At 43.6% G+C, this 13,626-nt stretch overlaps 1 protein-coding gene across 2 annotated transcripts in view; it reads left to right on the plus strand.

Annotated features, from left to right (window-relative positions):
• Positions 1-13,626, plus strand: part of ARHGEF37 (Rho guanine nucleotide exchange factor 37) — a 68,481-nt gene that overhangs the window by 12,955 nt on the left and 41,900 nt on the right. Inside the window, exon 1 of one of the 2 annotated variants that reach the window (XM_053299629.1) lies at positions 6,471-6,728. The exons of the other annotated variant lie outside the window; for it this stretch is intronic. The gene's annotated coding sequence lies outside the window, so the exon portion shown is untranslated. Of the gene's footprint in view, positions 1-6,470; positions 6,729-13,626 lie in introns of those variants that run through there. 2 annotated transcript variants of the gene reach the window in all.

Raw genomic sequence — 13,626 nt, forward strand, 5'->3', positions numbered from 1 at the left:
ATACAGTGACTGTATGCAGTACTCCAAACATGGCCACACCATAGATTTGTATAAGGGCATTATAAAACTAGCATTTTTATTTTCAGCCCCGTTCCTAATGATCCCTAGCATGGGATTTACCTTTTTCAAAGCTGCTGTACACTGAGTTGACACTTTTAATGAGCTGTCCACCATGACCCCAAGACCTTTCTCCTGGTCAGTCACTGACAGCTCAGACCCTATCAGTGTATATGTGAAGTTGGGTTTTTTTTTGCCCCAATATGCATCACTTTACAATTTCTTACATTGAATTGCATTAGCCATTTTGTCACCCACCTACTCCGTTTGGAAAGATCCTTTTGGAGTTCCTCACAATCTGTTGTGGATTTTCACTACCCTAATAGTTGAGTGTCATCTGCAAATTTGGCCACATCACTGCTTACCCCAACTTTAGATCATTTATGAATAAATTAAAAAGCACTGGTCCCAGTAAAGATCCATGGAAGCCCTGCTTCGTACTTCCCTCCATTGTGAAAACTGCCAATTTATTCCTACCCTCTGTTTCTTGTCCTTCAGCCAATTACCAATCCACACATGAACCTGTCCCCTTATCCCATGGCTGCTAAGCTTTTTAGAAGTCTAAATATACTATGTCACCCATTTCACCTTTATCCAGATACCTGCCTACACACTCAAATAACTCCAAAAGGTTAAACGAGGCAAGACTTGCCTTAATTATTATTATTATTATTATTATTAATACATTTATATCCCACTCTTCCTCCAAGGAGCCCAGAGCGGTGTACTACATACTTAAGTTTCTTTTTCACAACAACCCTGTGAAGTAGGCTAGGCTAAGAGAGAAGTGACTGGCCCAGAGTCACCCAGCTAGTATCATGGCTGAATGGGGATTTGAACTCAGGTCTCCCCAGTCCTAGTCCAGCACTCTAACCACTACACCACACTGGCTGTCTTGCAGAAGCCATGCTCCTTTAGCAAGGCTGTTCTTTTATATGTTCAATAATTTTGTCCTTAAGTATGCTTTCCATCTATTTACCCAGCACAGAAGTTAAGCTAACCAGTCTGTAGTTTCCCATTTCCCCCCTGGATCCCTTTTTGAAAATTGGAGTTACATTAGTTACTTTCCAGTTCTCTGGTACAGAGTCTGATCATAGGGACAAGTTACATATTTTTGCTAGAAGATCAGCAATTTCACATTTGAGTTCCTTCAGAACTCTTGGGTGGATGCCATCTGGCCCTGGCAATTTGTTAATTTTTAATTTTTCAAGACAGTTTAGAACAGGGATTCTTAACGTTGGGTCCCCAGACGGTATTGGACTTCAACTCACATAATCCCCAGCCCCAGTGGTCTTTGTTTGGGGATTATGGGAGTTGAAGTCCAATAACATCTGAAGACCCAAAGTTGAGAATCCCTGGTTTAGAACATCCTCTCTTGTCACCTCAAATTGGCCCAGTTCTTCAGCCTCCAAGCCTGAGAAGCTCAATTCTGGAGCGTGTATACAGTTGGTATCCTCCGCCATGAAGGCAGATGCAAAGAACTCCTTCAGTATCTCTGAAATCTCCTTATCCTCAATAATTCCCTCCATGCTTTCTGGAGTGATTTGACCCTCCTGACTTTTTACCAGTCTTCTCATTTTTGAGAAGATTCCTTTTCTGAAGTCCAACACATCTGTGTTGGACTTCAGAAGAGGAAACTTCTCAAAAATGAGAAGTGTTTTGAGGAAGAGGAAACTTCTCAAAAATAAGACATGGAAGTCCAACAGCTGTGTTGGACTTCCTTGGCAATGCTGCACTCGCATATAAGCTAAATTGGACCACACTGTGGTCACTGTTCCACAATGGTTCTACAACTCTGACATCTTGCAACAGATCCTGGGCACCACTCAGGATTAAGTCCAAGGTTGCCTTCTCTATGGTTGGTTCCGCAACCAACTGTTCTAAGGCACAGTCATTTAGCATGTCTGGAAATTTGGGCTCTTTGTCAATACCCACACATGGATTTGTCCAGTCTCTGTTAGGGTAATTGAAGTCACCCATTATTACAGTTCTGTCTCAAAGAGTGAGTGGTGATACCCAGGACTCTCTGATTTGCTTCTCCAATTCCAGGTCATCCTCAGTGTTTTGATCCAGAGGGTTTTGATCCCTAGCAACACATTTCCTTTCAGTCCTTGTATTGTCACCCATAATGATTTTGTGGAGCACTCTGGTCATTTTAGGTTTTCTAGCTTGTTGGATTCTTTAATATATAGTGCTATATATGTTTTGTGTGTGTGTTATATTTGCATATTTTGATAAAAATGGGATAATCTGAGAATAAATACAGCTCACCACTGTGAAACTGATGACCAGGTGAACTGTATGTCTGCTGAGTCTGCTGTCTAGGTGCAGTTATCAAGGCCATGCTTCTTAACTATACATTCATCTCCTGGTTAGCTTTATCCACACACAGTCCTCTTTCCTCTTCCCCCATGGGTGCTCTCCTCAGCCTGCTCTCCCCACCCAGACCAGCAACTTCACCTCTTGGCTTGAGGCAGGGTAGCCAGCTAGGTACCGAGCCAGCCTCTTTGCGTCCTGGTGCAGTGGTGCATGCACAGTCTCCCACTCACATTTTGTTCTCTATGACTACAAACATTTATATATGGCTTTTCAACAGAAGGTTTCAGAGTGGTTTTCAAAGAAAAATAAATAATAAGATGCTCCCTTGTCCCCAAAGGACTCACAATCTAAAAAGAAACACAGGGTAACACCAGCAACAGCCTCTGAAGGAATGCTGTGTTGGGGTTGGATAGGACCAGTTGCTCTCCCCATGATCAACAGAAGAGATGCACCACTGTAAAACGTGCCTTAAAACGAGCACACAAATGGCCAGTGTGCATGTGCAGTGGTCTTAAAATTGGCCACCACAAACAGGGAGAGGGCTGAGAAGTCCCATAAATGGGCTGAACCGGCCCTAAAAAGACCAAAGGGAGGCAAGCAGGGGAGTGGGAACTGTTGGAGATCAACCCATGGCTGTGGCAACTTCCCCCCCCCGCCCGAGGCCACCAGACCAGGTAGTGAGGGTTTTCCTCCCCGTTTTAGAACCCCCGAGCCAGTCCGGGTGGGGTTTGGTTGGGTTGAGGTCGAGCTGAACCAAATCAGGCCTGGTTTGGCTCGAGGGTGAGCCACCGAACAGGCCCAGTTCAATGGCAGACTGGCTGGACCTCGAGCCAGTTCGCACATTCCTAATGTGGCTCTGCAACCTGCAACTGAAGCAGAACCTCAACTCCGACCCATTGGATGGGTGTTTGGTAGGAAGGGGAAGGAGACAGAGTAAGAGAAGCCGCTCATGCGAGCAAAGTGTTCTGAGCGAACAAAATGTTCCAGCTGCTTCCCAGAACTTGGGACAACACAACAGATGCAAAAATGTTTTTGGTCCCCCAAATAGTTGCATATCCTCTATAAAGGTTGCAAGTTAACCCTTGCTAACTGGGCAAAGAAGTACCTTTTAATATGGTGATCAGGCGTGGAGCCTGACTGTCGGAGGCCCGTGTGTACTCAGCCCGCTGACCCTGCCCCCGACGTCTGACGTCAGTTGCTGGGCTAGCCACGCCCTTGCATCTGACATGAAATGCAGGGGGCGTGGTCTGGCTCCCGGACGGAGCTGCAAGGCTCTGTTTGGGAGATGGAGTTCAGGAGATGGAGTCCTTAAAGGCAGGGAAGAGCTGCTCCTGGCTGCACTGCGAATGCAGTGGCCATTTAACTCCCGAACGGGGGCTGCGCAGCCCCCGCTTGGGAGCTAAACCAGCACCCTCGTGTCTGATATCAGACACGGGGTGTGTGTGTTGGGGCCACGAGGCGTGGCCCCTGATTGGGAGCGGTCTGGGTTCTTTGACCCCGTCTGCCCAATGGTAGTTCCGCCCCTGGTGGTGATTCTCTTTATTTAGCAGGGGGAGAGTAACTGGGGGTAGATAACTGGCCCTATCTACTCCCAGCACAGTACCTCCAGTGACTGTTGCTGGTGTCTATATTATGTTTCTTTTTAGATTGTGAGCCCTGTGGGGACAGGGAGCCATCTTATTTATGTATTATTTCTCTGTGTAAACTGCCCTGAGCCATTTTGGAAGGGTGGTATAGAAACTAAATCAAATAAATAAATAAATAAATAAATAAAATAGTTGGCACCCTGAAGGCAGTGAAGCTAGCAGGAGACAAGCAAAAGCTGTAAATGTTTTCATGTGGCCCTACTGCTATAGCAGGGGAGATTAATAGGATAGATAGTAGTAGTGATGATAGTGATGATTAAAGAGGAAAGGAGTAACTCCAGTTGACCTGCAGGAAAAATTGACAGTGATGGATTAGGCTGTAGAATTGCCTTCCAAGGGAATAGTGCATCAGTTGGAAGGTTGAAAACCAGATCATCTCACAATACACTGCTTACATAAGCCATTTTTACAGTTTTGAACATCAGAACCCCAGTACATATAAGCCCTATTCAGATGTGTTATGTTCAGCACTCATGCAATCTATGTGCCGTGTACATAGCACAGATCTGTACGCAGGTGCAGTTATTCACGAGTTATGTTGAATGCAGGTACTACCACAGTACCCTTCCCATCTGTACTATGCATTTGAGCGACCTGTATCCAAGTTCGGTTTTAAAATGAATGCAGGTACAGTATTTCACACAAAAGCTTGTGTGTGTGTACAAAACAGGTACAATACAATGACTGAATAGGTCTATAGTAGAACATTGATTTGTAGAACGAGCTAACTTTATGTCTTGACTATTCCTTCTTTACTTGGGCACATAAACTGACCATCCCAAGAATGTAACCTTATTCCAGTGTAAAGTACACTGTACCTTCTAGTTTCACAGTTATGAAAAAGAGTAGATATTCTCCCTATTCAGGTTTCTAAACTATTCATAATTTTAATCTGGCAACATACAGACTGAAGTTTTTATGGTACACTGGTTGGTCTCAATCTACTATCTGGGAATTTCTGATTTAGATTATAGAGATATTTAGTTGAAACAGAAGGATACTCAGGGCAAAATGACATATGTGACCTGCCCTGAATGTTAAGGCTGACAAATCCCACAAAACAGTTATCACCTTTGAGCAAAGCCAAATGCCCTAGTGCCCCTTCATGCCTGGTTTCTTCCCCAACACTTGCCTGGTGTTTGTGTTCTATAAACACAGTGCTCCACAGTCTCTTCTTGTGACTTGTTTTGGGATAGCTTTTCACAGCCTTGCAGAAGAAGACCTAATCTGCAGTGCTTCTGTAGTACACTGTTTCAGTGTGCATAACTACCGCAGTCGTGAGAGCTTTGAAAAAAGAAACGGAAACCTATTTAAAATATTAATGGAAACTTATTAATAGATTGATAGGAAACTATTAATAGACACTTACATTCAAAGTGACCCATGAAAATGGAAGGCAACAATGCAATTGAAAACCAACAGTTGAAAACATAAAATGATACCACTAAATGAATAGGATAAAAGCAGATTAAAAACAAAGGGTGATATGAGGGTAGAAAATCCAATAAATGCTGACGGGGGGGGGGGGGGAATCCTGTGAATTAAACGTGGGGACATAGAATGGGGAGGATGATGCAAGGCAAATGCAGCAGACGGGAAATGTGCAGAAACCAATGTGAATGGAAACTATCTAAGATATAGCTGAGAGATGCTGCAGAAAAGGACCATAGCTGATGAAACAATGGAATGTGCAGCTGCTGTGCCACTCCTTCTCAGTCCCCAAACCTAGGGAATGCCCAGGCATACCAGCCCCCCCACCCCCCCCAAAAAGCCATTGAGAAAAGGAGGCTGTGTTGTCAAGTTTGAGAACCTTGGCTGACTGCTGCTTTTTGGAGTCATTTCTCCCTGAACATGACTATAAAGATGTGAAAATCTAATAAACATGAATTAAACATTAAACATACCTCATCCACAGTTTGTGCTCCTTCCCAATTAAATATGTTTTGATTTGGGGCTATTATGGTGCAAAAACGTGTAATTACCACATGCTCAAAAATCGGTCCCAGGGGAGAGCTGTTACGTCCTCACCTGTCAGGCATGGCAACGTAAAACAGGCCATTGACACCTCCAGGCTTATTTAAAGAGCAAAACCTGTTTGTTCATGGCTGTCAGAAAGCCCCAGACCAGGCTTGTTAATAAAAATAAACGAAGCTGCCCAGGGATGTCACTGGAACATGCCGAGGGGTGGCCATTTAGTCAACAGGCAGGGGAACTGCCCTGGACTGAGATGTGGCAGAGAGCCAGTGCGTGGTCAGCTGAGCTGCCGTTTGTAGCCCACACAGACTGCTCCCCCTAGTATTTTCCCACTTTGTGAGTCCGTTTGTTATTTCCTGCAACTTGTCCCCAAGCCTGGCGATTGTTCCCCAGGCAGTTGACATTCTCTTTTCATCCAGCACTCTCCACAGCTGGCCTGCTGCCACAGCTGTGTTTTGCTGCACAGGGAAGTCCTGAGCAGGCATGCTCATCTGACTCGGCTGGCTGTTACTGCAGTAAACATCACGGGGAGAGGATGGCAGCGAAGGAGCAGAGCTGGGCCTGGCTCACAAACGCCGGCAAACAGCTGAGTGGGCCGGACCTTTCAACCCACATAGGCTGTGTCACTGGAGCACAGTGGGTTTATCATTAACTCCCTTAAAGGCAGCCACGGCAGCGGCAGCGGCAGCAGAGGCAGCGTGGAAAAGCTTGAAGTCCCTGGCTAATTAGCAGGTAAGAATTAATAGGCAAGAAATAGGAGAACTTGACAGCAATTGCTTTGCTGACAGTGGAGTTATTCTTCAACGGGGCAAAGCCCTTGGAAATGTGTGTGGTTAGCAAAATCTACAGAGAAGCCATTAATCAGGAACTGCTGTCTCTTCCTACATGGATGAGTGGAAAGGTTGCATAACCACATTCCAGATTCTGCAGGTTCCACCATCTTGTGGGAGGGAAAAGAGCAGGTGTCTGTCACAGGAGGAGGTAAACAGAGGAAACCTGCTCTTCCTATAATTTCCATAGAGTCAATATGTTTGCCACCTTTATCTTTTGACAGGGCGCCTGGGCATTTAACAGCTGCATGGCATGCAGAAATTCAGCAGATGCAGTTCAGCCAAGGAGCTGCGGTAATCTGGAAAGTGTCACCTCTTGAACTTCTGTCTGTCATGCCACTGTTAACAGCACAGGAACCCTGACAGGAGAAAAAGAAAAGGTGGCCATCAAAATTGTGAGGCAGTCCTCCATAAGGAGATATAGATAGCAACTGTGGATTCTACAGCTTCTTTCCTTCCAGGTTTCTGTGAGGTAAGCTACATGTACAAACGTGTTTTAGCCCTGTGGGGACTTCAGCACTTCAGAATGCAAATGGAATATTGCATGTTTGCATGTTCCCCACTTTAAAAACTCTCCACGTGTAGAAAATTAGCATGTGCAAGAGAAGGTTACAATCATTCTACTTTACATGCTGCAGGTAGGGGATTTTTTTTATGTAGGAGAAAGTACTGAATTATGAAATCCCCCATTGACACTCTGAAGTGGTACAGTTCCAGGAGGGCTCTACTATATTTTTCAGACACATAGATAGATCCTTCTGGGTATTCTTTTATAGGGTCCAAGGCAGAATATCCAGCCTACTCTCCTTACTCAGTGCTAGAAATTGTATTGGACCATCCCTACCTCTTTTTTTACCATATGTTGATTAAAAATGCTGAAGGCCAAATATGCAAGTTCAGGTAAATAGAGAACTAGTGATTTGCCCCAAATTACGGAATCGTTCAGTAGGACAGGTAGTACCAATTCTTAAGTAACCTGACTGACTGAGATTGAGCTCACCTCTCCATCACAAACTAAGGGCACAGTCTTGAGTTATGTACTTTCAAGCACTGCTCAAAGCCTGCAGGTAAAGTATTGGCAAGTTAGTTTAAATCAATATGTGAAGTTCAACTTTGGTCCCACATCTTTTAGTCCTTGTTGCCCCTTTAGGGTTGCTGGGTGACAGTGCTGACAATAGAAAACCACAGCAGCAGAATTCACTGTCTTTACCCAAAGGTGCAGCTGTGCTGTAAGTCTATACTGGAGACCTAAGAACTCTGTGCCTTCTTGCCTTCCTGACTCACAGTCCACTAAAACAACCCTTATCTTTCCACTTTCTTTCTGTTCCTCCTGTCTGAACATCCAGTAAGGGATGTAAATTCATTCATTCATTCATTCAATTTATATACTGCCCTTCCAAAAAAGGCTCAGGGCGGTTTACATCAAAATAAAAACAAAATCAATTAACAGTTAAAATCAAAACTATAAAAACAGCATAAAACGAATTAATAGTTAAAACATTTAAACAGTTAAATAATGTTTAATTTGTTAAATTGTTTAACTGTGAGTCTTACCCTTCCCCAACTGTTGGAATGACAGGAGCTCTCACAGAGGAGTTCCCAGTTTTTGTGAGAGCAGAGATGCTGGATGCTGTCCTGTCTCTATGGCAACAAGGATACACAGCAAAGTGCTTGCAGGCCAGTTGTCATCAAGGCTCTGCTGCCTTGTTGTTGTTGTTTGTTGTTAATATAATCATGATAATTAATAATAATATTTTTGCACTATGTGGCAGATGTTTGTCTGTTTGTAGTGCAAAAATATTATGGGACTTTTGACTACAAACAGACAAACATCTGCTACATAATACAGCAGATATAACGGTAGTTTAGAAGAAAGAAAAACAAGTCAAAATAATCGACATAGCAATACCAAGGGATAGCAGAATAGAAGAAAAAAACCTTGAAAAAATAACAAAATACAAAGATCTACAAATGGAAATTGAAAGGCTGTGGCAGAAAAAGACCAAAATAATCCCAGTGGTAATTGGCACCCTGGGTGCAGTTCCAAAAGACATTGAAGAGCACCTCAACACCATAGGGGCCACAGAAATCACCATCAGCCCATTACAAAAAGCAGCTTTACTGGGAACAGCCTATATTTTGCGACGATATCTATAATAATAATAATAATAACAATATTGATAATAAAATTCAGCCATCCCAGGTCCTTGGGAAGGACTTGACGTCTGGATAAAACAAACAAGTCAATAATACCTGTCTGTGTAAACAAGAAATAATAATAATTTGTTTATTTTTAAACAACTTTCGTTGTTAGCCACCCTATAACAAATTGTTCTCTGGGTGACTCACAACTCAACATTAAAACATCCAATAAAAACACATAAAACACATAAAAATCACAACACATACACACACACACAGAGGGAACTTTGTTTCCTCACCTTATTTTCCTTTTTTAAAAAAAATGTAATTGTTTAATGCATGTTCTTACCAATTAAACATTTAAACATTTAGTATTTTACGTTCCTACATCCAATGAAAGCTTTGGTCCAGCCCTATGTTCACCTAGCCTCCTTTGTTATTCATGCCATACTGCTCACTCTTTCCTCAGGTCCCTGAAGAAAGAGTAGTATATGCATGTAATATATATTCTTGAATCTTCTGTGGTGGTAGTGTGCATCAGGATTGCACTGACTTGCCTTTGATCCCAACAGCCATGAATCCACAGTGTTCACATTTAAAGAAAATAGTGGCTGACATGATGTTCAGCATTACAGAGCCGTAATGTTACACCTCGGGGCTGCTGCAGACTCCTAAAGCAGCCCTGTCACTGTTAAGAAAGGGCAGTAGTGCAAGAAATGCTTCTAGTTTCCCCCATTCACTTCAATGGGGAAAACTGTAGAAATGCTGTTTGCACTGCCACCCATTCTTAACAGCACTGAGGCTGCTTTAAAGTCTTCAGCAGCCCTGAGACACAGCATTACGGCTCTGTAACTCGAGAATCATGTGAGCTAGTATTGTCAATCAATCTGCTTAATGTTTATAATTATGGATCATAGAGCGTTTAGTGAAGTTCACCGTCAAACATCACATTCTCTACAAATAAGGGGCTTTCAGAGTAGCTCCATGGTTGTCCTTGGAGATCGTCAAAATGATTTCTGGCATAAATGTAATATCAATGGGCTCCAAATTGGCCATTTAGTTTTGTCACAATTCCACAATGAGAGGGTTAAAATTCCTGCAACATCTATCCAAATGTTTCCCATTCAGTTTCCCATTCAGCCTAGAATTCTCTGCCCTGCCCTGCCCAAATAAGGGTGTGCACATGACTGGTCATGGGGAAGGCAGGGGGGAACCTACCATCCCCCCAGATGACGGACTCTGATTTCTGGGTGTGCCGTCATGCACCCACACGATCTATGCTGCTCCATGCAGTGCAGATCATTTGAGGCTGGAAAATGAGTCTCGGTCTCCAAGAATCTCATAATGCACCATGCTCTTGGTGTAGTATATATGTCCTGTCTCTTTAAGATTCTATTGTGTTTGGTTGGGTGTTGCTTAGCTTTCTGCTTTCTAAGGGCAAGCTGCCCAGAGTTGTTGCAGTCTTGTCTGAATAAAGAAGGTTTCTAAACCTACTTTGTCTCCTGCTCCTATGCTGGGCGCCCAGCTCTGTGTACACTCGTGCAGCCCAAGCATACACATGACCCTGGTGCTGGGGTTAAGGGCACGCTTGCATGCTTAAACCCTGGCTAAAGGCCAGGGTAAAAAGTCAAGCTACCCATGAGGGCAGCATCAGGATTGGGCTCGATCCTGGCAGTGCACACAGGCAGCCAAGCCCAGGCTGGGCTGCCCTAGCCTGGGTTTGGTGGCTCGTGTGCAGAGTCCCAATGTCTTCCTTCACTCTTTTACTATGGCTGCATTCACACAATCACACTGATCCTGGTTAAAGTGTTAAGCAGGATAGCTAAGTCCTGCAGAGCTAACTGTGAGGACCCAAACTTTCCAGGCAATCCTGGTCAAACTACTGTGATTAAACCGATTTAACCACAGTAGTTTGATCAAGATTGCCTGGAAATTCTGGGTTCTCACAATCAGCTCTGCAGGGTTCAGTGATCCTGGTTGATTCTTTAACCAGGTTCACCGCCACTGTTACAGTTTTTATGGGATCTTTTTGATGAGATGTCTTCTGAATTATTATTTTTAAAAGGAAAGCCAATAGACAAATATTTATAATGATATAACAACATAAATTAATATATTGCCAAACATGCATCTTATGGCCTATTTAGGCCTAGCACTTGCTTCAAAATCAATAAGTGTTACAGAAAAAGTGTTCCATATTGTGTATGAGAAAACAGGTTTACTATGCTTATCTTGATGTTCTTCATCTTTCAAGGGTCTTGCCATAAAGATGTGACTCTGATTGGAGCATTTTGTCAGTGACTCCCCTCTTGTATTTTGAAATAAGCATAAAACAGAATCCAAATGGGGGTGGAATTAGCTTTCAGTTTTCTGCCAGTAGGAAGGAAACAGGACAACGGCCAGCATCTGACATGTCTTGCAACAAACAATGTCTCCCATTATTTCTGTGACAACGGAGTGCATATTTTTAAATTAGCCTCTGTGCTTCAGAAATGTCATTTCAGAAGGCCTATTGCAGTGCTCCTTGGAACACTGGAGTTAAAGTCCTTAAATTGCAAACAGATAATTTTGGGCTTCTGAGCTTCTGTAACTGGTCCTCCTTTCCCCACCCCACACAACCATCTTATTTGGTCACATAGCCATGATGGCACGCAAGGCACAAGCAAATCAAGCAGCAGTAGCAACAGTGTCATCTTTAGATGCTCTCCAGTTATTGGACTAGTTTCAGACAAGTCCATCTGCTAGTTCCCAACAAGGTGTTCTCAGGGCGAGCCATTTATACAGTTTTCCCCAGAAATGCAAGCCTGTTAATCCCTCCAGCGATAGTGAACCATCTGGATCAACCAGAAGGGAAAGTGGTTCACCACTGTGGAAGTATGCAAGGACCTTGAATAAATCAATAACAAAGTGCAAGCCCAGAATGATCATATGGAAAGTAAAGAGGGGACGGTGCTTCGCCATATGTCTTTACTACAGTGGGAATATGTTTGCTGAGTCCAAGGCCAACTTTGACTCTTGGCAGAGGAAAACAAAATAGTTTTAGTCACAGAAGTTGCTCTTGTGTTATTGAAATGGTGATGGTTATATTTATGGTTGCAACCACTATTTTTGTAGCAGTGCTGCTGTGCCTATATGACTGTATGACAGGCTGGAGTTCAGCAGATAAAGTTTATCTCCATCACTTAATCTCCATGTTAGGGAAAGCTTCATTTCATGCACATCTCCTGTTGCAGTGCTGTTAAAAGTATAGAAGCACTGCCAGAAGAATACGTAGCAAGTAGAAGTCCTGCCCCTTTAAAACCCTTGATGAAGATCAATTTATTTATTTAAAATGCTGTAAGGCCGCTTTTCTGTTTTTTTAAAATGCAAAGTGCATACAATAAACACAATACAAAACCAATAATAGTTAAAATAACAAACACAACAACATTAGCTGCTAATTTGGGAATCTCTGAAACTTTGTTGGAGAAGAGATTATACCTGTGTGATTTTTGTCTCCCCCCAGAGCTCTTTAAAAGACCCCTTTGGAATGTGGCCACACTATAGATCAGGGTTCCTCAGGCTTTGTCACAGCAGCATTCATGGTAAATGAAGAATATATTCTGAAAAATATTTCAGCCTCCCCAAGCCTTCCTTCGGTCCTCAGGCCTAGAAATCATTGATAGTTGAGCCTGAAGAGCATTGTGTGGCTGTTGAGAAGGAGTCTTGTGTACAGGGTGTAAAGAGGAGTCAAGAAAGAGGCCTGGCTGAAGTTACCTTGGCACCTGAGGCAACTGGGCAAGATGCTTCCACAGTGGGCAGAGTGCCCCATGCACCAACCCTCCCATCCACCCTAATGACTTACTTGTCAAGACATACTTTTACTGCATGAAACACACCAATTCCCCCCCCCCGCCAATGTTATTCATCCTTGCCAATCTCCACCTTGATTTCCTTCCCTACCACCCCTGCCAATTTCCACCCCATCTCCTCTAACCTGGCGGCAGCAGTAGCCACGGCTACCACTCTTCCCCCTCCTGCAGCTAATTGTCTCACTCTCCCTGCCTTTTGAAAAAGTGTGGGTGGGTAAGACATAGAACGGAAGGACGTGTGTGGAGGACCACACTTCTTTCCACATCTGCCTTGCAGGAAGCTGGAACAGTGTCTGTGGGAGAAGGAAAAGTGGCATGGCAGTGGCAGTGGCAGGGGTACTGCCACTGGCAGCAGGTAGAGGCACCTACCAATCCACTTGTTAATGGGGAAGATGGTTAGACCAGTGGCTAGAGGTAGCAGGCCAGCTGGAGTACTAATCCACTGCCTTCATTAATTCACCACATGAGGCAACCTCCTCACCATGCCTCATTAGAGGGTTGCCTCTATCTCATCTGTAGTAATAGTTCATGTCTCCTTAAGGAAAATTGTGTACTTTCAAATAAATTAACTGATATTTTTAAAATGAAAAATCTAGTCTCTGGCTTCCTAACTAACAAAACACTCTCATAACAAATAAAGTTGCACAACCTCAAAGAGATTGTGCAGTTGTGCCAATACCAAATGTGAAAGCAGGTTGACTGCAGAAGATGGCTGACAATGACTGATGGTGTGCTTGCGCAATGCCCTTCCTCAAGAAGGTTGCAAAACTCTGGGATGTTGCCAGTGGAAGACCTTCTCAGAGACAC

This window comes from Hemicordylus capensis, chromosome 2, assembly GCF_027244095.1.
Source record: "Hemicordylus capensis ecotype Gifberg chromosome 2, rHemCap1.1.pri, whole genome shotgun sequence".
NCBI lineage: Eukaryota > Metazoa > Chordata > Lepidosauria > Squamata > Cordylidae > Hemicordylus > Hemicordylus capensis.